Below are 26,978 nucleotides of genomic sequence, written 5' to 3'. Positions count from 1 at the left end.
AGTGGTAGTGGTGCTTGCAGTAGTCATACAAATATTTGGAGAATTAGCTGTAGTGGTGGTGGTGGTATCTGTAGTAGTAGTAGTAGTAGTAGTAATGGTACTTGTAGTAGTACTAATAGTAGTAATAATAGTAGCAGTAGTAAAGGTAGCAGTAGCAATGATAGCAGTAATAGTAGTAATGGTAGCAGCAGTAATAGTAGTAATAGTAGTAATGGTAGTAGCAGTACTAATAGTAACAGTTGCAGCAGTGGTAACAGTACCAGTAGACGCAGTAACAGCGCTATCCTCAGTAGGAGCAGTAGTAGTATTAGTAGTAGTAATAGTAGTAATAGTAGTAGTAGTAGTAATGGTAGCAGTAGCAATGATAGCAGTAATAGTAGTAGTAGTAATAGTAGTAATGGTAGCAGCAGTAATAGTAGTAATAGTAGTAATGGTAGTAGCAGTACTAGTAGTAACGGTAGCAGCAGTAGTAACAGTACCAGTAGAAGCAGTAACAGCAGTATCCTCAGTAGGAGCAGTAGTAGTATTAGTAGTAGTAATAGTAGTAACGGTAGCAGCAGTAGTAACAGTACCAGTAGACACAGTAACAGCAGTATCCTCAGTAGGAGCAGTAGTATTATTAGTAGTAGTAATAGTAGTAACGGTAGCAGCAGTAGTAACAGTACCAGTAGACGCAGTAACAGCAGTATCCTCAGTAGGAGCAGTAGTAGTCCTACTGGTCGCAGTATTTCAGTGTCTGTGGTGCCAGTAGCACTAGCAGGAGCTCCAGAAATACGGGTGATTCTGTGCGCTTATCAGATTTCCGCTCAGACCTCTCCGTGCCCCTGTTATTCAGCTGAGTCTTGACTTCTAAAGCATTAACGGCTCGACAGTTTCGAAGGTGTGCACTGTCTCTGATACAGTGTGTGTCTGGCTAATTTTATGAGATACAGGGCATGAGCCGGTCCTGTGGCCATTTTTTATTTTTTCTATAAAACTTTATTTTTAATCTATAAAAACAACAGCAGATAAACTGGAAAAATGGCCACTGCATTGCGCAGAGTGTTTCTGAGAGGTAGGTACAGCAAGTTATGAGGCAGTTCTTTCTGTGTCTTTTCAATGAGAAAGTAGCCCCGCTCAATAGCTCAGATGAACTGACTCACCATGCTGCCCTTGAACACACACACACACACACACACGCACACACACATCAAATACACGGCACACATAGCCCTCACACACACTCATACGCACACACGCAACGCACGCATGATCACACGCAAAAACACACACGTGCAAGCACATAGACGCAGACAAAAACACACATGTGAGCACAGGCATAAACACTGAAGACGCTTGTGTACACACACACACCAACACTAACACACACACACAAGCACACACACAGGCACACACGCAAACACACACCCACATGCTCACACACACCCACACACACACACACACTAACACACACACACACACACATTCACACACACCCACACACACACACTGTAAACTGACGGATCGCTCCACTGTTGGTTCCGTTGGCCCAATTTGAGGACCACTCCTGTACCCCTGCCTGACAGCGCCACTGTCTGGTAGGGCTGGGCAATACACCACAACGATAATTACTGAATGCAATAACGATCATCGCCACCTTGTGGTGCGTTTTGCCTTTCTTGTCATCTTTCTCTCTTTAATTATGCCTGAAACGGTCAATTAAACATCCACACTTCATTGCATGAAAAAAAACGTAACCACGGTTACATACTGGCTACAAGACAGCCAATCAGCATCAAGTTCGTACAGCTTCCGTGTGATCATGTGATGTGTTTTTGTTGATCGCAAGGAAGTTTACATTAGGCCTTGCTGTTGATTGGCTGTCTACCCAATAGATAACAGTAACTTTTTTTTTTTTTTCTTCCTGGAAGTATTTGCCGGTTTTCCCCCGCATCAGATATAATTACAAGAAAAAAAAGATTTTAAAAAAACGGCAATACACCACATTCTTGACCGTTGACCGTTATTGCGTTCGATGATTATCGTCGCGGTACATCGCCCAATCATCACCCACCCGTTTCCTCATCGAACCGTCTCTCATCCTTGCCCGGCCTCATTGACATTTATGTTGTCATTTTTGCATAGTTCTGCATATTTACGCAATTAGCTTTTCTTCAATTTAATTGGTACCAGTCAGCAGCAGATGGGCCCCCCCCCCCCCACTGAGTTCTGTTCTGCTCAGGGTTTCTTCCCATTACCAACCAGGGAGTTTTTTTCTTCCTTGCCACTGTCATCCTAGACCAGCTCTTTAAGGGGGAATGGGGGGTGTGGTTTTGGGGGGGGGGGGGGGGGTGGACGGGCGTCTTCAGGCATGGATGTCTTTAAAGCTGCTTTGTGACTATGTCCCTTTAAAAAAAAAAATTTTTAAACGCAATACAAATTTAAATTGAATTGAACTCAGTTGAACACACAAATAACACTTAAATTTCGATGACAGACTTTTTTGACTGTATAACTCAGAGGGAGGTGACGTTTGCCCACCCCCCCCCCACATTCCCCCCGTTCCCTTGGCAACTGTCCGACAAATTGATTGAAACGTATCAAAACAATGTTTTGAAATTCTGTCGGCGTCGTGTTTTTTGGTCTCATGCTGGCAACAACCTGCAAAAAAAAAAATTAAAATAAAACATTTATGAGCCAGCCAATGGTTGACAGACACAACAGATTTTCTTTTTAAGTTTTAAAATGTTTGCTCTCATTGGAAAATTCAGCATAAGCTTTGCACATGCTGTAGCACGGTTACTTGTTTTTATCAGGCAGATGGCTCTACCTCCATACTAGCTGTCATAATGCAGAATCTTTATGATCTTGCTGTACATTTTGGAGAGAGCATTCTGGGTAATTTGTGACACCTGGAAACAAATGTCAGGTGGCGTGTAGCTGACGATTTTTGGCCTTTGACATTGACATTACTTACCGTTCCTTTCCTTTTCAATGGTTTCTTGGTGGCGGCAGTTTAATTTGTGCTTTAACTTTCTTCAGAGGAAGATCTATCAGCAATCTATAGCAACCATCTCACCACAGTCAAAAGAGCGATGGACATCAGGAAGTATTTTTTTTTCAACCCTATTGTCTGTGTAGTTGTATCTGGCCTAAATGGATGATTTATTAGATTATCAAATGTCAATGATTCATTGGAGCAGTTAATTGTCTTTCAAACTCTTCAGCCCAGGAAGATTTATCGCAATCTCACTGCCAACAACAGCTCACGAGCCGTGTACACATTTTTTTTTTCAACCCTATTGTCCGTGTAGTTGTATCTGGCCTAAATGTGATTATGTATTTAGAATGCAAAATATGGGAGCATGTTAATGTATTTCATAAGCCCATGAGACACCATGAAATTTATCTGTTCTTGCAATAACTGCTCGAGATACCGGTTATACAATTTTTTTTTTTTTGCCAGGTGATGAGAGATGAGAGAGATAGAACAAGATAAGTGTGAATAATATGTATGAGATTGTCCTGAATCCCTCCATATGAGAAATCTGAAGAAGAAATTAAGTCAATATGTAGGCCTGCGATTTTCACGAAACACAATTTTTTTTTTAAATGGATGAGATCACGTCAACTAATGGGCTTGTTGTCATGGCGTTGCGTGATCAGTTACCGCTCTATCTGAGTTTGGATTTGAGAACTGCGGAAGTGAAGACCCTTGACATCGAAAATAAGTATGTGAGTGCAAATGGTGGAGGTGGTATTATGGCTTAGGCTTGTAAAGGCTGCCACTGGAACTGGTTCACTTGTGTCTTCATTGGTGTGGCTGATGACCCCAATAGCAGGATGAATTCTGGGGCGTACAGAGACATGCTCGTCTGCTCAGACTGATCCAAATGCCTCAAAATTCATTGGATGATGTGTCACTTTGCAGAAAATCAGTAGGTAGTGTGGAAACTGTGCATAGTATGTGTATTGTCAATATGCCGAAGATACCCGGATAATGTAGCGTATTCGCCAAAATGTCCAGTGTGCGGCCAGAGCACACTTCACGGGGTATTATATCCCACAATGCATTGCAGCAGTCCTCAACACAGACTATGCCCAGGCGGCAATGAAAACGTAACAGTGGCCGCAAAACAATGCCTGCGTTACCGTGGCAACAACGCAGCGTCCAGATCACAATGACCACAGCAGTACATTGCCTACACGGCAATGCAAATAGCCGATAGCATGTGGCCAGGTGTCTATTAATGTTCACATCCCAATACCCAGGAGCAACGGCCATGTAACACCGTTATAACTGGGGTTAAGGGGAGTCAAACAAAACGTACATTTCATTATGTTACGAGTCTCAAGAGCTCCGTGATTAAGGGGAAGTCGTATCTTGTTAATTACCGCAATGTTATGATAATACCTTTTATAGCGTCGTCGTCCGCGAGGATTGTTTTTCTCCCACAGAGTCTAGAGGCAGCAACTGTGTCAAATGTGCTGAATTCTCCTCGTTTCCCACGGAGAGACGCCCTCAATAACGAGAGGTCGCGTTCCAAGGGGGTTTGGTCCCTCGACAAAAATTTCGAAACGATTAAAAAATATTTTTGATGTGTAAAATAATTAATTGTAGTCTCATTACTGCAGACTCCACCTGTTTGAGGTCAGACAGGGCGAGTTCGCACGGCAACACGGTGGAAAATGGCATTTAATTAATCGCCTCAATGGCATGCAAATGAAGAATCGGAACGTTTTTTTTTGTGTGTGTGTGTGTGTGTGTGTGTGTGTTTGTGTGGCGACCCTGACAGCGAATTCCCGCAGTATTAGACAGCCTCCTCCTGGTCACAAAAGACCACTTCAATCAATCAATCAATCAAACAATCAATCTCTATTTTGTGCAATGCAAAATGAAGTTACAAATCAATTAAACACCACGGCACACTTCAGCAATTTCCCACAAGGAATGTGTAAACAAACATGCAAATAGTCCGATAAAATGAGTCAATTTGGTTTGGTGTTTTTTGTTTGTTTTTTTGTCACTGTGAAAACAACAACATTTATTCCCTGGCCACTCACATAGGGAAACTTAATCATAGATTTGGGATTTCTAAACAATGCCAACATTACAGTCTGTCAAAATGCATGTGAACAAAGAGAAAAGGAAACAGCAACTTGTTAAATACATTTATTACATACAATTTTAAAATCTTTTTATTTTATTTTTTTATTATAGATTCAACTGTCCCAGCTATCTGTAGGTTATTTTCTCCAACCCGGGCATTACTTTAGCAATTTGTGGTTTAAAATTAAGCAGGAAAAGGAACCGTGTACAAATGTGTTAGAGTTTCCAGTTTACACAAAATCCATGACAATTTCCCCCAGGAAAAAAAAATCAGATGTAATACCAGCAGGAAACATTGAACGAACTTGGCTTTTACAAAGCCTGCTTTCGATAATTAGATTTTGGGAGTCTATCAAATCTCTTTTAATTATCTCTCCCGTCTGGACCACTCCTGACCTTTAAAAGCCTACGGACCGCCCTCCTCGTGATGAGTTCGTTCGGACGACCTGGAGAGCGGACCACAGCTGTTCTCTCTCAAGCGGGCAGCTCGCGAGGTTTTTTTTTCCCACGGACAGTTTCTGGCGCTGTATCTAACATGAAATCGCATCAGATCGAGCATAAATCCATAAAATAAAATAAAAAATACGACAGTGGCGTGACTCTCCGCGTATAATGAGCGCACATTCCCTGCTACAGCGGGCGGAATACAGTTATTCATAATCAGCGCTTCTGACTTCCTTTCCCTCACGCTCGGAAGTAAAAAAGAAAAATTAAATTTAAAAAACTTTTTGCCAACTTTGCAGAACTGGTTCTCGGCGCAGCGACTCTTGGCTGGAGACCCGCTTTTGTAGATTGCACGCCCGTGCTTTTTGTCATTTAATTTCCTCCGCGTGTCAATCGCTTTAATTTTAACTTGCAGGGGATGGATTGCCGCGGTGGAGCCAATGCGTTCGTTGCCCCTAGAAACGGGAACAGGGGAGGGGATTCGATTAATGTGTTTTGTGGGGGAGGGGGGTTTCTCTGTCTAGATGAAGTTTTCTTCACAGCGTGGAAATGAATCGTTTTAGTGAAAAAGTTCAACTGAGTGGAGCAGAATGTATGTACCTGTGAGGCTTTACGCATCTGCACACACACACACACACACACACACTGACACAAGCACATGCATATACTCAAGCACACAAACTCGCACACACACACACACACACTAAGATACAAGCACATGCATATACTCAAGCACACAAACACACACACACACACACACACAGACACACACTAAGATACAAGCACATGCATATACTTAAGCACACAAACTCGCACACACACACACACACACAAAGATACAAGCACATGCATATACTCAAGCACACAAACTCGCACACACACACACACACACACACACTAAGATACAAGCACATGCATATACTCAAGCACACAAACTCGCACACACACACAGACACACTAAGATGCAAGCACATGCATATACACAAACTCACGCACACACACACACTGACACAAGCACATGCATATACTCAAGCACACAAACACACACACACACACACACACAGACACACACTAAGATACAAGCACATGCATATACTCAAACTCACACACACACACACCTGCGTGTGATGGGAGAGCAGCGCTGACTTGAGGAGATTGCTACGCACGCACTGCACCATGGCTGCTGAGTGCAAAAAGGACCTCAACACACACAGAAAGATTTGCTCACGGAAAAATAAATAAATTAAAAAAACGTTTGAAGATGAAAGGAGAGAAAGACAAACAGACGGTTTGTGATCTTGCCCTTTTTTTTTCCCCCTCCGCCTGGCTGCTCCCGGCGTGTAAGGACTCGTTAGAAAGAGCGCGGACCGTTTAAAAAACGCGCACGGGGGGGCACCAACCTCATCTCTCCGCCCGCGAAACCGCAGCCTCTGACGGCCGAGAAGCCCCTCGTCCGCCGCCCCGAAATCGATACGGTTCCGGGGGCCGTCGCCTCCCCCCCCCCGCCGTAAGCGCCCCCCCCCCAGCCAGGGGCGTTCGGGGATCCCATCAGGGGGAGAAGTGACCCCGAAAAATGAACTGACCCCGTTATCATCAACAGCTCTGTCTTACCTCCAGTGCAGATCAACAGTTATGCATTCCCCCTCGCCCTTGCCCTCGCCTGCTATGCTGTGGGCAGCTTATTCTGTTTTTATCCCTGTTGAAGAGTAGATTTTTTTTTGTTTTTCAAAATTCCAAGTCCATGGCCTAGAGTTCCATTGCTTTATATTACCACTAGTGATTGTTTCAACAGCATTAGAATGCTCAGGTAGGTACATTCTAATCACATATTTGTGATTTGTGTGTACACCTCAAAAGGGTTCAAATCAAAAGATAAACTATGGCTTGTTCCCTTTATTTATTTGTCTAATTTTAACAAAACTCACACACGGAGATCACCTGATTATTAGACTTTGTTTGCTGTCCAAATTAAATCATGACTGTCCTTTTTTTGTGGGGAGGGGGTGGGGGGGTGATAGATCATATCTGCATGTTTTATTTTTTTGTTTTTGTTTTTCAGGAAGATTTTCCTGATCTAAATTCCGACATTCCCAAATGGAATTTTCTCGAAGTGACATTTCTGAGTGACATTCCCATTCCGGCTCTGGGCGTTCCCGCCGGCGAACGGATTTCGGCAACGGTCGCCAGGGCGACAGAGCGCTCGCCGCGGCAACCGCTCGTTTCTACGCGAAACACGTTCCGCTCTGTGTGGCAGCCACTCACGGTCACTCACGGTCATTATTTCAACGGCAATTCCCAAACTGCCACTCCGACCCTCCCCCGCCCCCGCCCCTCATCCGCACCCCGCATCTGCCGTAACGAGCACGACGAGGAAAGGAAGAGGAGGATGCTGGGAAGCAGGAGAATAGGAGTCTCGACAGGAGAGACAGACAGCGAGCGTCTAGATTACGTTCGGCGGAGAGTGCATGTCGGGGGAGCAGAATTGGCTCATATCTCTGCCTGTCTCCAGACTTCAGTTCTTCTTTAGTTGTTGAAGGGGGGTGGGGGGGGGGAAGAAGAAAATGGGGGTGTGAAACTGGGGCGTAGGATGACTAATCCGGCTACAATGGCTTTCCTCAACCCACATTGGCTCTTTCTCCCGTCTATTTATTTATTTATCCCCGAGAAATCAGTCTGGGTGGAGAGATTGCGGGGGAATAACTCCATCCCCGTGTTACTCCGCCGGTGAGAAATTGGATAGACACGTACATACTGTGCACGATTTGCAGTGACAATGGAATTGATCTGGGGGAGATGCATCTCTCCGCTTCTTGGCGCGGGTTAGCGTTCAAATCTTTTTTCTTTTTTCTAAAAAAAATCTTTACATTTATTTATTTTTTTTATTTTAATCTTGAATGCCCCCGTTCTGATTTACGATTTGTTGACTTAGCATTCATTTCCGTTGTCGTACCCCGCCATTTTTGTAGTTTTTAAAAAATTTTATTCATACATGGAGAAATGGATGTAGTGTTTAAATTATTTTACCCATCCATTTTTTTTCTCCCTGTTTTGGTTTAGTCAGCATATGTTGGTTTGAATGTCTTCATCTGTTAAGCATTTGCATGCTCTCCGTTATTATCCAGCTCCTCTTGACAGCGCGTAAATGCAGGTAGCGACAACCGCAGAGACGCTAACGTTGCGTTTAAATGCTAATTTTATACAGAGCTCTCATTCCAGAACCTGCCCACTGAGCACTTATCTCAGAACCTGCCTCGTTACATGAAGTGCTTTTCTCTCTTCATGACTTTGCATTTCGAGGGTCTTCCATAGTGATGCGTCTTAACCCTTTGCGGTGCAAGACGAATTGCCCCGGCTGAACATTCTAATGCCGATGTAACAATCGCCGCTGGCAACTGAGGGCAATAGCGTTCTAGAACACCGACTTAGAATTTTGAAAAAAACATTCCAAAAAACCTAGTCTTCGATGGGTTCTCATTCTAGTAAAGCATGAGTTTGGGAAAAAAAAGAACAGTTTTTTTTTTCCCAGCATTCCTTAGTCATTGGCAGCTTTGATGCATATTACAAACATCCGTATCATATCATTTTTTTTTTTTTGTTTTTTTTTAAGCATGTGAAGCTGTTCCCACTATTGGGGTCGAATGGGCATCAAGATTTATGACTGTTATTATCATTATTATTTTCTTTGTACCATCATCTCATTCTCTCATTTTTAACAAAAATGTTAATGAGGGTGTGATGGGCTAACGTCATGGCGAGAGACTTTTGCACCAAACACGCATGTCTTTTTATACCAAACACGCATGTCTTTTTATACCAAACACGCATGTCTTTTTATACCAAACACGCATGTCTTTTTATACCAAACACGCATGTCTTTTTATACCAAACACGCATGTCTTTTTAAACCAAACACGCATGTCTTTTTAAACCAAACACGCATGTCTTTTTAAACCAAACACACATGTCTTTTTAAACCAAACACGCATGTCTTTTTAAACCAAACACGCATGTCTTTTTAAACCAAACATGCAGGGTTTTTTAAAAAAATTAAACACACATGTCTTTTTAAACCAAACATGCAGGGTTTTTTAAAAAAATTAAACACGCATGTCTTTTTAAACCAAACACGCATGTCTTTTTAAACCAAACACACATGTCTTTTTAAACCAAACACGCATGTCTTTTTAAACCAAACACGCATGTCTTTTTAAACCAAACATGCAGGGTTTTTTAAAAAAATTAAACACACATGTCTTTTTAAACCAAACATGCAGGGTTTTTTAAAAAAATTAAACACACATGTCTTTTTAAACCAAACATGCAGGGTTTTTTAAAAAAATTAAACACACATGTCTTTTTAAACCAAACATGCAGGGTTTTTTAAAAAAATTAAACACACATGTCTTTTTAAACCAAACATGCAGGGTTTTTTAAAAAAATTAAACACACATGTCTTTTTAAACCAAACATGCAGGGTTTTTTAAAAAAATTAAACACACATGTCTTTTTAAACCAAACATGCAGGGTTTTTAAACCAAACATGCAGGGTTTTTAAACCAAACATGCAGGGTTTTTAAAAAAATTAAACACACATGTCTTTTTAAACCAAACACGCACGTCATTGTAGCAGTTATGCTGCCATACATGTCTCTGTTTGTTTAAACGAGAAAGGAAGTTACCAAACTTTCTTACTCGTTAAAGTTGACAGCCGGTGTACCCTAACAGAATGAATTAAAAATGAACCAAGCCCCTCCTAGACTGGCTCACCGGGTCCCTGAAGTCTTGAAGCTGACCTTTGCATGCAGAGCCATTCCTGATCCCCCAGCACACACGATAATGAGGAAGGGCCACAATGTGCCTGAGCAAATGGGCTGTCAGGATAGGGCTGTGTGCGTATGTGATGTGGTGTGAGTCTGTGTGTCGATGTGCATGGAGTTTTGTGTCTGTGCCGTGCATGGAGTGTGTGCATGTGATGGGAATGGCTGATGTGCCTGGAAATGTGCGTGTGGATTGTGTGGTGAGTGTGTGGTGTGTGATGTGTGTGTGTGTGTGTGGTGCATGTGTGTGCGTGTGATGTGTGTGTGTGTGTGTGCGATGTGTGTGGAGTGTGTGTGATGTGTGTGGTGTGTGTACATGTGTGTCGTGTGGATGGTGTGTGTGTGTGTATGTGTGCGCGCGTGTGTGTGCGTGTGTGATGTGTGTGTGTGTGTGTACATGTGCTCGTGATTGCTCTATATTTGCATCTATATCTCATGGTAAAAATATTCCCATGTGAAAACTTCACATACTGAAGTATTCTTGAAGTGTAATATAGTGCACTTCAGCATAGTTGTTGAAGTGTAATTAAAGTTCATATAATTACATTTCAAGTATGCTGAAGTGCACCATTTCTCACATGAGATTGCATATATATCTTAGTTTTTCATTATGCAAGCAGGATATTTTCCATTTTTCATAACATGGCTATTCTGTTACAAGGCCACTGTGCATGCTTATGCATAGGCACGACCGCACTGTATTTGCATTCACACAGACGTATATTTCATATGCATTCATTGTGCATGCGTCAGTCTGCATGTCTGTACAACGACAGGTGATCTAATTAGCGAAAGGAGAAATTGTAAGCGTGCGCCTCACAACGCGATTTACCCCCGTTTCCCAGCAGACGTCCCAAAATAAACAGCCCTAATAGAATCGGAATCATTTCACCGGACCCCTGTCCCGTACACAAAGGTCACAAAGATGGGCGTGTCTGGAGGTCATTTCCAAAAAAAAAAAAAACACAAGAAAACACGAGTTCTCGCGTTTTACCGTTCACAGAGAACAGTGAATAGCAAAAAAAAAAATTAAATTGAAATTGGGACAAGGAAATTTCCGATGTGCCTTGCTTGCATCAACAGTACATTTGTGAAAAGACATGTTAAAAAGTGGAAAGGAAAAGACGTTTCAGTGTGCTTCACTCAGCCGGGGTCAATGATGCTGTGTTCTCCCCGGCACATCGATCTAAACCAACACAAAAATGATAATGTCTGCTTCCAAGGGACTGCTGCAGGGAAGCCTGTAGTGCTTTTCATTCATTCGTTTATTTATTTATTTATGTAGTGCAATACAGTATGTGATGTGGAACTTTGCCAGCAGGTTTGGCAAAATATAATATGATTTTTTTTTTTTACTGCTAACAGAATATGTAAATGCATACACACACATGGGGAAGGAGGGCGGGGGGGGGGGGGGGGGTTGTGAGTCGAACCTGCCAAGCCATAACACGTGATAAAAATAATTAAATTACTGAATTATCCCGTAAGCATCTCTTCCACGGTGCTTTTTTGAGGAGAGACGGAGAATGTGGGCCAATTCTGGGAGATGAGAGGAACGCGCGTGTCACTCTCTCCCGTTCCTCTCGCCCTCATCTGTCTGCTTCTCCTCCTCCTTCTGTCGTTCACGTCAGCGCTTCGGCTGGAGGGGGGGGAGGAGAGGGAGAGAGGGAGGGAGGGAGAGAGGGATGAAAAGCACGCAGGGAGGAGTTTTTCGACGCCGGCGTTGACGCTCGAGCGTTTTTTCTTCTTCTCCTCCTCCCATCCTTTCTTCTCTCTCTCTCTCTCTCTCTCTCTTTATCCCGCGCGAGCGAGCGGCTCGGGTGGCGGCGCCGCGGCGGGTTCAGGCTGTCTCTTCCCCGCTCCGCCTGGCGCCCGCGCGGGTTACTACAGCCGCCGTAACGGGGTTTATAAACGGAAGCGGCGAGCAGTAAAGAACCTCTTTTAAAACGTCTGCTTAATTGAAAACAGATTTTTTTCCCACTGTAAGGCGCTATGGGGTACTCAAACAAGGAAGTGTACACACACACACACACACACACATAGGCAACCACAGACAGAAACGCACAAGCACACACGCACACACACACACACACACACATAATGCACAAGCACAGGCACACAGACACTCAAAAATACACACACGCACACACACACACACATATAGGCAACCACAGACAGAAACGCACAAGCACACACACACACAGACACTCAAAAACACACACACGCACAAACACACACACATAACATACAAGCACAATGCATTGGACTAGAGGCAGGACAGGCTGCCAATCTATCACAGGGCCCACACACCATTCACTCACACACATACACACACACACCCATGGGCATTTCAGTGTCTCCTACCTGCATGTCTTTGGACTGTGGGAGGAAACCCACACGGAAAAAGAAAGGACGTGCACACTCCACACAGAAAGGCCCCAGCCGGGATTCAAACACACACACAGGTCCTTCTGTGAGGCAACGGTGCTTCCCACCGTGCCACCGTGCTGCTCCAGTCCAGTGCAGCCCAGTGGAAACTAACCCCCCCTCCCCCCCCCCCCCCCATTTACCAAACTGCACGGGCTGCTCTCACTCTCTGATCAGCTGCGATGAGAATGAGGAGCCGGGCCGAGAGCGGACGCAAGAGATTTATTTTATGACGACTGTGCCAAATGAGAGCTTTTGTGAAGAGTTTGGGAAATGAGACTGAAATGAAGTCTGAGTCTAATAAGTCTAAAACTGAAATTGTGTGTGAAAACAAGTGATGCTTTATAGTTCTGAGGAAATTGCCTTTCTCTGTCTTGCACATGAATTTACTTTTCTTTCTTTTCTTTTTTTTTGCTACTTATCGGGTTCATGACACCAGTTCCAGCGTATAAACAAGAAAGAAAAAACTGAAGGAAAAAAAAAATGTAATGTGAATCTTGATAGGGCTCTGAAAACCAGTCCAGGGTAAAGATATAAATCTGTTTCAGAAGCTCACATCTTCCATTTCCGCCATTCTCCTGCTCGTGTACCGCCAATAAAGACCCTAATAGATGCAGGTGTACGCACAGCCGAGCCGGCCTTTTCTCCGCTTGCCACCGTTCTGCCTGGCTCGGCTTACCGGGCCTGGGTTTGGTAATTTCCTTTTTAGGCGCGTGAAAAAGAAAAAGAAAAAAATGAAAAAACAAATAAATAAAACCCATCCGAAAACGCGAGCTCGGGTAAATTGATCATTTGTGATCTTACTGACTTGGAAAAGCTCTCTGCATTCAAGGCTGTTTCTCTCTCCCTCTCTCCCCCCTCTCCCCCTCTCTCTCTCTCTCTCTCTCTCTCTCCCCTCTCTCTCCCTCTCTCTCTCTCCCTCTCTCTCTCTCTTTCTCTCTCTCTCCCTCCTCTCTCTCTCTCCTCTCTCTCTCTCTCTCTCCTCTCTCTCTCTCTCTCTCTCTCTCCTCTCCCTCCTCTCTCTCTCTCTCTCTCTCCTCTCTCTCTCTCTTCTCTTCTCTCTTCTTTTTGTTGTTAGACTTCGTCTCGTTTTCTCCCGGCGGCGGGCGTGAAGCGCGTCTGGAGAACGGGCGCCGGGCGGCAGCGGAACCGGGGGGTAATGAGAGTCCTGTCACGGAGCAGGAAGGCCAGTGAGCCGAGCCCCGCACAATTGATGCGGCCCGTCCTTCCGCGGCGAGCCCGCCTGCCGCTCGGATGCCGCCGCCACCCCTAAACGCGCCCCCCTCCCAGTCCATCCCCCCCCCCTTTATTCCACGGGGCAGCCCTGATAACAAAGCGTCCGTTCGAAATCCCTTTACTGCGCGACAAATGGCGCTTTCTGAACCTCTCACGCGGGATCGTAGGCCGTCGTCGTTTTACATACGCCCCCCGCCGTAAGTTCCGTTCTATCCCCGTGCTCTTAATGGGGCGGGAGGGGGTGGGGGTGATGAGACGAATCCGAACGCCCGTCTGGGTTTTGGGGGCGTTGCGGGAGAGGTAAAGTGAGCCGGGCTTTGCGAGGGTGATAAAAGGCGACGAAGGAAATGAAAAAATTCTGAACGCGAACTCCCGCGATAGTCTTTCATGGGTGGCGCCGGTGGCATTTAAAAAATTTTTTTATTACTATTATTTTTTTTTTTAATGTTACAGATTAACTGGCTGGTCAAAAACTTCATTTAAATACCGGCCTCTGGCTCAGTTTAAAATCAGATTCCAAACACAGTAAGCAAAGGAACGGGAAATGGGGGGCACAGAGGTGGGTACCGAGAGACAGAGAGACTGTGTGTGTGTGTGTGTGTGTGTGTGTGTGTGTGTGTGTGTGTGTGTGTGTGTGTGCGTGTGCGTGTGTGTGTGTGTGAGTGTGCGTGTGTGTGAGTGTGCGTGTGTGTGTGTGTGTATCTGTGTATGATTGTGTGTGTAGGTGTGTGTGTGTGAGTGTGTATGGGTGTGTGTGTGTGTGTGCGTGGGTGTGTGTGTGTGAGTGTGCGTGTGTGTGTGGGTGTGTGTGTGCATGTACATATGGATGTGTTTGTGTGTGGGTGTGTGTGTGCATGTACATATGGATGTGTTTGTGTGTGGGTGTGTGCGTGCACATGTGCATACATGCTTTCATGCAGCCATCCATGTTTGTGTGTATGTCTATGTGCGTGTGCATCTGTGTGCGTGCGTATGTGCATATGTATGGATATGTACGTATAGCGTACACAGTTTTTGTATATGGACTAGTTTTCCTTCTCCCCGTATGGCTGTGTGAAGCCTCTAATGTACACTGTTGATTACACAGGGTGTCAGAGATTAGGTCTCCTGGTGCATTGGCGTGCATTAGGACCCACAATGCATTTAACCTGTGATGAGTCCTCGCTCAGAGTGTGGGGACCAGGGGGCGGTTCTCAGCATTTTCCATGGTGGCATTTTACACAGATGTATGATCCGAATGTGAGATGTATGTGTGCACCAGTATGTAATTGTGTGTGTGTGTGTGTGTGTGTGAGCGTGCGTGTTAAATGCAGGTACATTTAAGTGTGCATTGATAACTCTGCATGTGTGCATGCGTTTGTAATGGGATTGGCTGTGTGTTTATATGTGTTGTTCGGGTGTATGCTTGTGTGTGCGCTTGCTCGCGTGCGTGTAATACGGAGTAGAGAGAATCCCCGAGCGGCCATCTTGACACAGAGCTCACGGGGTGAAAACAAAGTTCTGCCGGGACGCAGTAAGCCTTGGCACTCATTTTGACCCCCCTGAAAGAGCGGCCCTCCGCCCTCTCCGTGTCCTGAGAAGCGATACGAACGAGCGCAATAAGCAGCAAAGCCAAAAAAAAAAAAAAAAAGAAAGATTATAAAACATCCAATATCCCAATAGCGCTGAGCTCAGCGGTACGCTAACGAACGCCGCGCGGAGGGGAACAGGAAGCGCTCGCTGCTGCGGAATAAAAATGGCTTCATTTAACCCGCCGCTCTGCCCCGTTTTTTTCCCGACCGCGGATGTTCGTCGTGGCTGCCATTGTTTTTTTTACGGAAACGCGGTCCTAATTCGGCTTGTTTGGGGGTCCCTGTCGAGCTACAAATCTTAACTAGCGAGGGAATACGAAAGACCGCTTAAAGAATTAAAAAAAAGTTGCAGGCTTCACAGTACTGTAAGGCCATAATTAAGGTTCTAAACTACCCGGTGGTTAAGCCAGCCTTGTCAATTGCAGTTATTCATGAACGGTTCTCAGAGCTGGGAAGTGAGAGGAGATTTTTTTTTTTCTCTTTATTTTTCCTCATCTCGTCTCTCCAAAGCTTGCGAATTATAAATCACACCTCACGTTTTTTTCACGACAGAACGGAGAGAAAGTGATACACTGTTTAGGAAAAAGAGAAAAAACTCACCTTTCTCCGCTTTCCGTGTTAATCTGATGTTTCATTCTCTTGTTCACACATTGTTTTATATATAGTAGAATGACTCCGTGAGTTGGTTAAGAATTATCCCCTCTTTCCCTGCTGAGAGAAATTTCACTGTCATACATTCTGTATACTCGAATCTGGCCCTGGAGGTCAGCAGTACTGTTGATGTTATTGTCTGCCTGATAATTGGTTGATTTATTGATCAGTGTCACTGATTGGCCAGATATCCCGCTCGCCTGGTTCTAAATCGGTTTGTGATTGGTGGAGACAGTTTGCCTGCAGGGCCAGATAAGCCCCTGCCCATGGAGAGATTTAGACTGGGCCTGGAAAAGTACTGTGAAAATCTGACCCAGAATTTTATCAGCACATGCAGAAAAAAACCTCATAATAAATTATAAAGAGGTCATTAATTTCTTATTCTTGACTTGAGTCTACTCCACACCCAGCTGCATCCAGTACTGTGCGTAAGTATCTGTCCATGCGATTTTTGTTGTTTTGGCTCTGTACTCCAGCACATTGGATTTGAAATGAAAAGAATGAATAATGCGGTTCAAGTGCAGACTGTCAGCTTTAGTTTGAGGGTGTCTGCATTCGTGTCGAGTGAACCGTGCAGGAATCACAGCCCTTTTTATACACAGTCCCCCCATTTTCAGGGGACCAAAGAAAAGCAGTTGGACTGATGAAAATAATCTCAAACGAAGTCGTCATATTTAGCGCTCGGCTGCCGGCCTGTAGCGTTTGATGACGATCCCCACGTCGCCGCATGTCTAAAATGGTGTCTCAGACGCGAGCAGTTTTTTTTCTTCCTGACCGCTGGCCGGAGTCACGGCTCCCAGCTCACGGCCGCGGTGCGCGGGGCATTGTTGCCAGGCGATGAGATTACAGAGGCGGGACGGAATTCCCGCGGACGTTCTTCCCGCCGCTGAAGAACATTCCGGCGGCGCTACGCTACGCTACGCTAGCGGCACAGCGAGGCACTCGCGCGCGCCGACCTGCTCTCAGAACCTTTCGCCGCGTCTGCGCTGATTGTGGTCGGCGGGCGCTCCCGTAGGGTGACGCGTGATTGGCCGAGGTGTCACCCTGGGTATGGGGGGCGGGGGGAGAGCGGTTAGATTCGGTCTCGCCTCCGTTGCGCTGCGTTTGGACACCGGGCTCCATTCTCATGGCAACTGTGAGAGAAGCAGCACGGGCTAAACTACCCATTGAAGCCGAAGCTTGGCAGTGGATGCTGCTTTGCAGTCTTCCAGGCTGACTGATAAAAGACATTAATGATTGGAAAAATAAAGTAATAAGTAAATAAGTAAGAGTGGCCCGGTGGTGCAGTGAATAGCGCTCTTGCCTCGCTGCAAGAAGGCACTGCGAGTTTGAATCCTGACCGAGGGCCTTTCAGGGTTTGTGTGTTCATGGGCATCAGTGTGGTACCATGGGTAAAGACCAGGTCTTTTAACCGAAAGTTCAGAAGTTTGATTCCCGGGCAGAACACTGCCACTGTGCCCTTGCCCTTGAGCAAGGTACTTAACCTGCATTGCTTCAGGATATATGCAGTTGTATAAACGGACGCAGTGTAAATGCTATGAGTAAAATGTTGTGTAAGTCGCTCTGGTAAGATCGTCTGCTAAATGCCTGTAATGTACTCTAATGTTCTCCCCTGTCTGTGAAGGTTTCTTCTGGGTGCTCCTGTGTCCTCCTACAGCCCAAAGGCATGCAGGTTAGGATCATTGGAGAATCTAACCAGAATTAGATCCTCCAATTAGCTGTTTCTACGCCCTGTTCAGAGCAGAGCAATTTACAATGTATGTATAGTCACTTTATTGTTTGTTGAGTTAACATTACAGTGTAGGATAAACTAGTTTCAAAACAATACATTTAATAAAACATAAATGTACTCTGCAAAATGTAAAATTGTAACACAATTTTTTGTTGATCAGGTTAAAATGACAATGCAGGAAAAACACTGATTCAAATATTTTCTGGCCAATGAGCCATCACTAGTAGCACTCAATTTTATGATCCTAGAAAGAGATTAGGCAAAAGAACATCATCGTCAAAAACAGTTATACCCTAGAAAGACTACCGCTGTGCTGCTCTATATGAAATGAGAGTCACACGTTTGATATATGGATTTGAGACCGAAAGCCAAGGCCCAGAATAAATCCGTTGGTGGAGAGGATCATGGGAAATGAAGTCCAGCTGACTTCCTGGCACTTTGACAAGCTGTTGCCATGGAACTTAACCAAGGAGACCCGGACAGGATGAAAACACCTGATGAAGCCGTGGAGATAAACCCTTGGTAATGGCGAGCAGGCTGCTGTGTGATTCCAGTAAATGCCTCTGTGGCTCAACAATGACCTCTGTGGTGCAAAGTCTTCTTATAAGGATCTTGTTAATTTTCAAGCTTGGTGTCCAAGTAATTAGGGCCTAATTAAAGGAACACTTCAGCAGGAACACTACCACAACTGAGGAAAAAACAGGGCACACACACACACGCAGGCACACACACACCTGCATGCAAACAGACATATTATTGCTTGCTTGCTTGCGGCTGTCCATCGTTGCCGATGATAACGTCACTTCCTTGGGGGGGGTTAGTGGAGTGTTGTGGCTACCGCTGCTGACGGCGGTGCCATTGGAGGTGGCTGTGAAGCCCGATCCTTCACCCGCATGTCCTGCCACAGCTGGGGCACGTGAGGGCTGGGTCTGGTGATGCTTGGGGTTGTTGCACATGGTGATGTCTGCGCTGTTCTCTCTGGGACGTGCGTTTTGATTCCAGGAGGCCGATTCCAGAGTTCACGGATGCGGTCCAGGCTCGGCGGTCCATGGCGTTTGCTTCAAGGGCCCCTGGCTTTATTCCACATACACACACACACAGGCACACACGTGCACACACACACATGCACAGACACACGCACATATGCACACACATACACACACACACATGTGCACACACACACATGCACAGACGCACGCACATATGCACACACATACACAAACACACACACGCACACACGCACACACATGCACAAACATGCACGCACACACTTACGCGCATATGCACACACACACATGCACACATAGACATATATGTATACACACTTGTGTATACACAAAGACACATATACACATTCATACACACATACCCACATATGAACACACAGATACCCATATACACACAGATGTACACATATGCGTACATTATACACACACGTGCACATGCACACGCAGGATCTCTCACACACACACACACACACACACACACACACACACATCGAACAGCAACAGCGCCCTCTCATTAGGATTGAAGAGGCTTATCTCTCCCGACTAATTAGTCTTCATACAGTTTGAGAAGTTAGAGGCCAGCGAAGAAGGGTTAGCTCTGGATGTACCTGCTGCAGAATTAAATTAGCGCTCTTTGCAAAGGCACGCGCCTCTAATCTTCAGATGAAATCTGAGGGGGGGGCGTGCTGGGGGGGAGGGGGGGAGGTGGTGCAAGATAAAAGGCAGACGCTTATCGTTAGTGCTTTAAAATTAATTGAGTTTCCCTTTTGGCAAAGGGTGACAAAAATATAAGCAGGAGAGCAGTGTCTGCGTGCGCGCGTCTCCCGTCTTCCCTTAATTTGAAAGTTCGCTCATTTTAATTTGCCGGGTAATTAAGGCTGCCCGCAACTGGATTTTTTCTCTTTTTTTATTTTTCTTTCTTTTTTTTAATTTAATCCGTTCATAAAGATTTGAATGTCAATTTATCAGTCGTTAATGGTTTTCCGCCCCGAAGCTTGAAGCCGGTCGCTGACGCTGGTCGTGAGCGATAGCGTCGTTGGCAGCGACGGCTTGTCGTCCATTTTTACACTACGTTCCAAACGAAATATCACGGCAGGGATAAATTAACTGAAACGACCGTAATAAACGGAAGGGGGGGGGCTGGGCAGCCGTGTGGATTAGACAAGGTGTCGGCCACCCTCCGCCCCCCCCCTTCGAAGAGCGAGGAGTAGCACACGGAGGCCATTAAAGATCCGGGTTCGAATGACCAATCGGGGTCTCTGGCACCGCCTGTTTTGCAGTTAAATACTCACATGTCGTTAATGGTAAATGGACTGCATTTATATAGCGCTTTTATCCAAAGCGTTTTACAATTGATGCCTCTCATTCGCCAGAGCGGTTAGGGGTTAGGGGTTAGGTGTCTTGCTCAAGGACACTTCGACATGCCCAGGGCGGGGTTTGAACCGGCAACCCTCCGACTGCCAGACAATCGGTTTTACCTCCTGAGCTATGTCGCCCCATAATGGACGTACGTGGTGTTTTCGCACATACTCATTATGCTTATCTTTCTCAGACCCGGCAATTTCATTTCTGTCCCCTGTAGGGGACATGAGTCTCTGGTCTTAACATGAGCATAACATGACATAACATGACATAACATGACATAACATAACATAACATGACATAACATGACATAACATGACATAACATGACATAACATGATGATGAGAACAGGCCATTCAGCCCAACAGTGCTCGGCACATTCCCGACTAAAATCTAAAGAACCATAGAATGTACTGTGCTGAAACTGACTCTACAGGGGATAGCCAGTAAAAATAAAATACCTAATATTTTTACTGTAACATGTTTTGTCATCCAAGACACTTACATAATCTCATTTAAAAAAAACATTTAAATGCTTAAGCTTTTCTTCCTTCAGGTCTCAGGAGGATACACAATGTGTATATGTAAGGCTCTGTCACTATAGTCCAGTATCTGTCAGTATAGCCCACAGTAGCCTAGTTCCCCCCTCCCTGCGACGGCCTGGTCACCACCCCCCCCCCCTCCCCCCCCCCCCAGCGCCTCCTCTCTACTGGGTCCCCAATGGAGGAGTGCCCCCAGGCAGGACAGCAGAGTCCCTCCCCACCCTCTGGTGTGACCTGAAGACCCATCTGTTTCATTCACCCCCCCCCCCCCCCGCCCCCTTTCTCCACCCTGAATCCCATTCCTCTCTTTCCCTTCTTCTCCTATATCTGTCCTATATTTCCCTGCAACAACAAAAAAAAAACACCTCTCTGCCTCCGCTTCCGCACATTAATTCTGGTGATTAAAGGATTACCTATCGCCGGTGTGCTACGGCCCGGCTATTACACTCTCATTAATTGCCGCTCGGAATGAGGGTGATTTAGGAATCTGGGCTTCGGCTCCGGGCGCTAATTGTAAGTCACTCGCCGGATAAGATTAGCCGGCGCCAGCTAAACGCCTAAAATGTAAAACATCGTAACGGCACAGCTCCATCTTGGAAATCGAACCCGCAACCCTCTGGCGTTACAAGCCAAATTCCTTTCCCTAACACGCTGTGCGCCCCCCCTTCCCTGACAATGTGACAATAATCTAATTTAGGGATCTGCTGGAGAAGAGGCAGGCGCGCGCACACACACACACACACACACACACACACTGTTCTCCCAGGGGTTCTGCAGCTGAAGCCTTCGAAACTCGACTCTCTGAGACTACGGCAGGCCCGAGTTCTTCCCAAAATACACAAGCTCTACCCCTCAGGCGGACTTTCCAATTTTATGTCAATTCCATCCAACTATTCCATCCATCCATCCATGCATCCATCCATCGTCTAACCCGCTTACCCCAGGTCTGGGGCGTGGGGGGGTGCTGGAGCCTATCCCAGCATGCATTGGGGCGAGAGACAGGAAGCCACCCTGGACAGGGTTGCCAGTCCATCGCAGGGCACACACACACACCATTCAGGTCTGGCTACTCCTACCCATAATTCCAATCTCCCCCAGCGCAATAAAACAGGAAGTGTGCTCTGCTACTGGAGCTGAAGTCTAGCATTTCTCTATTAGGTACAAGGCAGTGCTTTTTTTATTTCTTAGCTGTCTGGATAAGGGGAAAACATCAGATATGCAAAACGGTCTAACTTACCGTGAAATACATTTTCTGTCATGCCCATCTCCGTGGTTATATTGTAGTAGTCGTATGGTGTTATGGGGTCTCACTTTTATTGCAAACTGGCTTCTATTTTAACGGTTATTTATATTTTAGTTTGCCTTTAAATTAAAACGTCAGCCGCGGCAGCGCAACGTGTGAAGCGCGGTGCTGTTTTACATGGTGTTGAACCTCGGAGCTGGTCGTCCAGAGAGGGCGGTTCGCCAGAACAGAGGCAGAGGGGAATTGTGGGTTTGAAACTGAGGACTTCTTAGAGACGAGTGGGAGTCCAGCGTGTAATTTAATACGAGTTCTGGTCTCTGTCTGCGTCTCCACCAGCCAGCGGCGGGAAGTCGAGGGGTCAGGAAGTAAAAGACCTGCCTCGTGTTCCTTCCTCCCGTGAACTGTGCTGTCATCGCTAACCAATGAGTTCCACCTCCCGGTTGAAGAATTGGGCCAATTAGCGAATCCAGGTGGAACAAAATCCTGGGGAGGAGGGTTTTTCACCTGGATTGTCCACCTCTGCCACCAACTGAAGACATGCAGACAAGCCCTCGCACCACCTACCCCCCCAAACCCCCCATCCGAACCCTCCCACCTGTCCCCTTCCCATCTCCTAAGCTCCTGTGCATGCGTTTCTGCCACCCCTTGAACATTGAGTCACATTGCCCCCCCCGCCACCTTCCTCCATTCCACCCCACTGCACACACCCCCCCCCCCCCTTGCCCCGACCCATGCGGGAACATCTCCAATCCCCACAGAGTCACACCCACCTGAGGAAGTATCCCAAAAACCGGACGGCCCTGTTCCACGCTTAAACTGTCTTCTAGTAAGCTGAACAGACGAAAAATAAAAATTAAAAATTAAAAAAGAAATTATTAACTGAACTTCTGTGTGTTAGGAACTCAGCGGGTACTGAGCACGGACCCGCCCCTCATCTGTCCTCCGCTCGCGTCTAACGCACAGACGTTCAGTTAATAATTTCTGTGGGGGGGTTTTTTTATTTTCTTTTCTTTCGTCCGCTCGGCTCTCCGGAAGACGGTTGAAGCAGCCCCAGGGCGTAGCGTTCCATCTTAATTACACAGCAACGAAGACAAATTAAAAACGAAAGGCACACATTTTGTTTCTCCCCATGTTGTCATTCCATATGAGGATGAGAGCAAGGGGAGCAGTTGTGGTTTTTTTATTTATTTTTTTGGTTGTTTGGTTGTTGTTTTTGTTTTTGTGTTTTTTTGCAATAATAGCTACACTCTCTCTTTCTCCAGATCTTAATGTTAATCTTAATTTCAGTCTTGTCGCTGTAACAGTAAACTATTCTGGGTGGAGGGGTGGGGAACAGAGGGGTAAAAGAACGTACCTAATCTCAGTTCGTTTCTCTGAACCACCCCCTCCAGGACAGTGCGTGTGTGTGTGTGTGGGGGGGGGGGGACTCGGTGGTTTGTGGTGGTAAAATAAATCCGTGGCGTTTTGTGTCGTTGGCCGCTGCGACTGCTGAAATGAAACCTGCGGAAGATTAAAAAAAGAAAAAAAAAAAAGCCCACAAGCCCACAAGTGAATGAGCTGGAAGCAGGGAGGTCTGCCCCCAACAGCTTAAAAAATCAATCCTGCCAGAAACAATCACAGAAATGAATAATCACCAACACTCGCCAAGCACTCGCTCAACCCCTCCCCCCCCCCACATCCCCCACCGCCCATATTCCAGCAATAGTTCGTCCTCTTTCTCTCCCTCCCTCCCCCCACCTTCCCCTTTTTCTCTCTCTTTTTCATATTTCATGTTTTTTTTTTGACCACAATGGCTGATGTTAGGAGCACCAGGCCCAGCCAGTGCTCCATGCTGCCCCCCGGGGGGGGGGGGCGTGGGTGGGGCAGGGCGGCCGAATTCCCGGCGCGCATATCTCAACGAGGACCCGCAACAACGCCAATCACAGCCGGAAGACCCAGAGGAATATGGTGCAACAGAAATACGGGGCGCGTCACAGATTTTCTCCGAATAATTCAGGACGTGAACAGGAGCTGGAATGCGGGGCTTGTCCCGGTACAAAAAGAAGGGATGTGTGGTCATGCCGCTGCCGGGAGCCACTGCTGCCGTCCTGTTCTCCAGAACTTTAAAAGCACGGCCGGACGTGAAGGAGCTGATAATGCACGAGCCCTTACTTTTAAAGCTCCAAGGTGTGATGTCACAAATACGTCATTGGAACGTTCTCAGCCGAACATTCTAACGGTGATGTCACAGTCACGGCCGGTGACCGAGAGCGGTGGAGTTCTAGAACGCTGACTTTAGAATTCTGGGAGAAAAAAAAGAAAAAAAACCTACTCTGAGAACGGCTAATGAGCAGAACTCACACCACCGGCTGCCCCGCGGGGCGTCCTTTGGGGTGGAGACTTGTGGGAAAGGAGGGGAACTAAGGAGAGGAGGAGCGGGGAGCTCCTGCGCTCGGCGCCGCTCGCCCGCCCGCGGGAGGACCGATCGCACGGAGCGCGCCGACGCGGCATCGCGGCGTCGCCCGCAGCAGCCCGCGCCTCGGCCCGAGGCGGTCCCCACCCCCCCCCCCCCCCCCCCCCACCTCTGAAGACCGCCGTCACACCGTGGTTTTCCGCCAATACGCGCGACTTCTGAAGCAAGCGGGGGGGGAGATGAAAGGCTGGGGAGGGGGTAGGGATGGGGGGCGGGGGGGGAGGCGCGTTCTGTTCCCCGACTCTTCTCTCCCGGTGGCGTCGCGTTCTGTGAAATGCAGAAGCTGGGACACGATCACTCACCGCTGAAGAGAGAGGAATTGTACTACATATCGGAACACGCCGCATCCTTTCTGTCACTCGCTGTGCTCACAGTTTGCATATTCCTGCCCTGATTTTCAGTGAGAGAGAGCAGCTCAGCGCTGGCAGTGGGGGGGGGGGGGGGGGGGGGGCGTTTGAGGGGGGCAGAGGGAGAAATGGTATTTCTGCTATTTTATTAATGCTATTTTTGCCTGAAAAAAACTAGCTAGCGCACCTTCTGTCAACAACGCCCAGTTGCTCTTTTCAGTTCAGATTTCACAGAGTCCAGGCATTGTGCGGGAATGCAGACGGAATCTACCGTATGCTGCATTGTGATGTCATAAGGGGTGTGACCTCATTCACAGGCACGCACACCCGAGGCTGATTGGTGGGCGATCATCCAGGGAGTTGCTCTGCTGTCTTTGATAGGCCCACTGTAAGCCTGTTGCTGAGGGACCCCGACAAGCACTATGGCTAAAAGAGCTTGACTTTCTGAAAGCCAGCTGTTCAGTGTGTAGTCCAAGTGCTGCCTGACCAGCCTCCACAAATTTCAGCGTCAAAATGGATAATTTTTTTTATGCAAAAGGGGCTGAACACATGGTGTGTCCAATTCATAAAGGCTATCGGAGGTTCTTACAATCGGCATAAGTTTGCCAGTACTGCACATTTTCTGTCCGAATGGACATCTTTGGGTTAACAGGGAAATTTCATTCCATTATGAGCTGAGTCATGCAAAACTAGAACTGCTTGATTACATTAATGGCACTGAATGTGCCCCCCCCCCCCCCCCCCCACCCCACCACCACATCCAACCCCATTAATTGGCTTTCTGGCTTAATTTAAATCGGCTGTTTCATTGCCCGGACACAAACATTCATAAAATTCCAACCGAGCCGAGTTAACTTTTTAAATTTTTTTTTTTTTAAATCATTCATTCCGAACGGTCGAAGGCGATGAATTGAGATGGAGAGTGGTCCCGCGGAATGCTGCGGCTGCCCGCTTGCCGCGCGTTCCGCCGATCTCGACCGCGGCTCGACGGCTTCCCCTCTTTAGTTCTGCGCCGTTATTCGCGCGCTGAATTAAAATGGATCCCTTCCGCGAATCGACAGGCAGACTGCGAATTTGTGCCACTGAATTAGCGCTGTCTTAACTTTAAAAAAAAGAAAAAAGAAAAAGAAAAAAGAGAATGAGTAAAAAAGAAAAAGCAGCCCTTCGTTTAATTCACCCTTTGTGCACGTTTGGAGATCTGTTTCTGAGATTTAAATAATAATAATGATAATAATAATAATAATAATGAAATTATTATGCTCTGGCAGCTGTGACGAGGAATGCGTGGAGATAAAAGTTGGCAGCGGCCGTCTCATTCCAAAATATCCCGGGATGGCAGAGCTGGCGATGAAGAAATGTCCCGTTCCACCACTAAGAGGAGACGTGTTACTGTGCCCGCGATCTGTGCTAGCAAGCTGGGCGTGGTCGCGCATTTACTTTGCCGCTTCAGTGAATCGCTACTTACTTAAGCCTTTAAGGTGCAAGGTCACAGATACGGTGCGTGACAAGAACGTTCTTAACTGAACACTCTAACGCTGATGTCACAATCACTGCTGGTGACTGAAAGCAGCGGAGTTCTAGAACACTGACTTAGAATTCTGAGAGAAAAAAAAAACATTCCAAAAAAAAAAAAAGACCTTCTCTTCAAAGGGTTAGCATGGCGTGGATAGCGTACCCGTGCTGTTTCCCAGAAAGCAGCAGAAACTGCACTCAGGGTTGTTTCTAAGTAGATCTCCCGGCGCGTCGGTGTGAAAAAGCAGAAATGACGCAGGGGTGGAAGTAATCCTCGTCACGCTGCAGGCAGGTGGCCGGTCAGAGCAGTGATTATCGCGCTCGGGAAGCGGATGCAGAAACAACGCCGGAGGGGTAAAGGGTTTTTCTCCGCCCTTCTCCGTCCACACGCGGAGCGCGCCCGATGCGCGATTGGCTGGCACCGAGACGTCAGGTGGGAAAATCAAAGGTTAGCGAACATCGTGTGGGAAGTGGACGTGGGGGGGGGGGGCTAGCGGACCCCGTCCAATTACGCTTCCAGAAGTTTCTCGTTATTGCCCCGTCCAT

The sequence above is a fragment of the Anguilla rostrata genome, chromosome 1, assembly GCF_018555375.3.
Source record: "Anguilla rostrata isolate EN2019 chromosome 1, ASM1855537v3, whole genome shotgun sequence".
Classification (NCBI taxonomy): Eukaryota; Metazoa; Chordata; class Actinopteri; order Anguilliformes; family Anguillidae; genus Anguilla; species Anguilla rostrata.
This window is presented reverse-complemented; position numbering follows the sequence as displayed.